Raw genomic sequence first — 2,501 nt, forward strand, 5'->3', positions numbered from 1 at the left:
GCTGGTACACACAATGCATGTGTGTATGGTGAAAGAGGTCTTTATGAGTTTGCCTCTGCTGGAGGCCGGAGAGAAGGGTGAGCGGAATGTACTGGAATGTCTGGCAAACAGCAGAGGCAGATTTGGGGTTTAAGCTGCTTAGTGGGCCCCGCGGGGCTCTGCTCTAATCTCCGCCATGTGTGAGTCTGCAGGCTGCCTGGGTAACTCAACCTCTGCACCATCTCCACAGCTGGGAAGCACGACGTGGGGCAGGGGACCCATTTGCGGGCTCGGGAGGACACCATGCCCCCCTGAAGGTTGGGCGCGTGCACAGCCCTGCCTGTATGAGGCTTTCCTTCCTCCCAGACCATGCCCCAGCCTTCCCCTTGTGTTCAAGAATGTAGATGACACATGTCCTGAGAAAGACCCCAGGGCCAGCACTTCATCCCACCTACTTATCTGTGGTAATGCCGGCCTCCGTCAATAACAAATGTCAAGGGGGAAGGGGGGCTGGGATGAATTGGGAGATGGGGATTGACATATACACACTACTGATATTATGTATAAAATAGATAACAAATGAGAACCTACTGTATAGCACAGGAAACTCAACTCAACTCTGCTCAGCTCTGTGGTGACCTAAATGGGAAGGAAATCCAAAAAAGAGAAGATATATGTATACGTATAGCCGATTCACTTTGCTGTACCGCAGAAACTAACACAACGTTGTAAAGCAACTCTACCCCAATAAAAATTAATATAAATAAATAAATTAAATAACAAATGTCATTTAGGACCTACTATGTACCACACACTGTGCTAGGCTCTGCAGAGAGAACAGTAAACAAGGCAGGCGTGGTCTCTTCTCTCCAGACCGTGCTTTCACCCAGGAAGCAAACCACAGAAAAGTCAATAAACAGAAAGCAAGAGAATTGCAGATTGTGAAAAGTTCTTTAACTAAAAACAAAACAAGGCAAGCCAAAAACCAAAAAAACAAACCCAGGATAAATAAAGTAGGGGCTGGTCAGAGAAGGCTCTCCAGGAGCAGGTGACAGTGGAGGAAATTCCCAGCAGGGGCTCCTCCTTGCAGGGCAGGAGGTAGGAAGGGCTTGCAGGGTCCTGGGAGCTGCAAGGAGGCCAGTGGGGCAGGAGCCGGGGAGCGAAGGGGAGAAGGACAGGAGATGAAATGGGAGGCAGTGGGGTCTCTGTCTTCACAGGGGTGAGGCCCTACTGGGAAGCTGAAATTTATCACAAGAGCAGGGGAGGCACCAGAAGTATTTCCAGCCGTGGTAAGGGTGCTGCAGCGTGAGAGTGTGTGTGCTTTAAGTCACTATGGCTACTGAATAGTGATGGGAGGAAGGAGGCAAGAGTAAACTAAATGAGATCAGCTAGGAAGGTACTGGAATAGTCCAGGGGAAAGACGGTGGTGGCCTGAACTAGAGAAGGGAGGATGGAGCTGGGTGAGGCAGGGCTGACTGCGAATCAGTTTTACAAGTAGAACCAACAGGACTTGGTGGTGAACTGGGATGTGAGATAAATGTGAGGAATTCAAGGTGCGTGCTGGGTTTTTCCTTAGGCAACTGGGTGGCTGACGGTGCAACTTTCCTTTCCTTTTTTTTTTTTTTTAAAAATATTTATTTATTTATTTTGGCTGCCCTGGGTCTTAGCTGCGGCACACGGGATCTTTAGTTGCGGCATGCGAACTCTTAGTTGTGGCATGTGGACTTCTTAGTTGCAGCAGGCATGCGGGATCTAGTTCCCCGGCCAAGGAAGGAACCCGGGCCCCCTGTACTGGGAGCACAGTGTCGTACCCACTGGACCACCAGGGAAGTCGCAGTGCAACTTTCTGATACAGAAAAGCTTGGGGGTAGGAATATATCTTAGCAAAGCAGTAACGGGGGACAGGACAGTTTGGGGGAGGAAAGATGAGATACAAGTCAGCAGTGGCTCTCTGGGGTGGGTGTCTCTACCCACCCCACCCCAAAGCTTCCCGTCCTCCCGGGCACCTGGCCTGAGCGGCTCCACCCCTGGGAAGCCTCTTCCCTCCCTCTTCACCACCCAATGCTCCTTCCCAGCAAGCCCTCTCTCCAGGGTGAGGAGGGGACCCGTGCATGTTCGTGTCACCTTTACTTGCTTCTTGACCCTCAGCTGTCAGCACACAGACAGACTAAACCATTCAGAGATCTGTCAGTGCGGGATGGAAAAGGAGGGAAACAAACAGGGCCAGGGGAGCTAATCCTGTAGAGGAAAGGCCTCCAAATGTACAGCCTCCAGCAGACTCCAACAAGCCTCAAGATGTATGGAAAAGCCCAGCCTTGGAACTGAGGGATCTAAACCAGCGATGGACGAAGGTCAAGGTGCAGCTTCCTTGTGGTCCTGAGCAATGGTCTTACTGGAAGAAGAACATTGATACGCAGACACAAGGACAAGGGACGGGGTCCAACCCCCAAGGGGAAAGGAAAGGAGAAAAGCAAGAGTTGGGCAGGGAAGAAAGTCCCGATACGCAGACTGGGTCAACCCAG

This window comes from Balaenoptera acutorostrata, chromosome 16 (assembly GCF_949987535.1).
Source record: "Balaenoptera acutorostrata chromosome 16, mBalAcu1.1, whole genome shotgun sequence".
Taxonomy (NCBI): Eukaryota; Metazoa; Chordata; class Mammalia; order Artiodactyla; family Balaenopteridae; genus Balaenoptera; species Balaenoptera acutorostrata.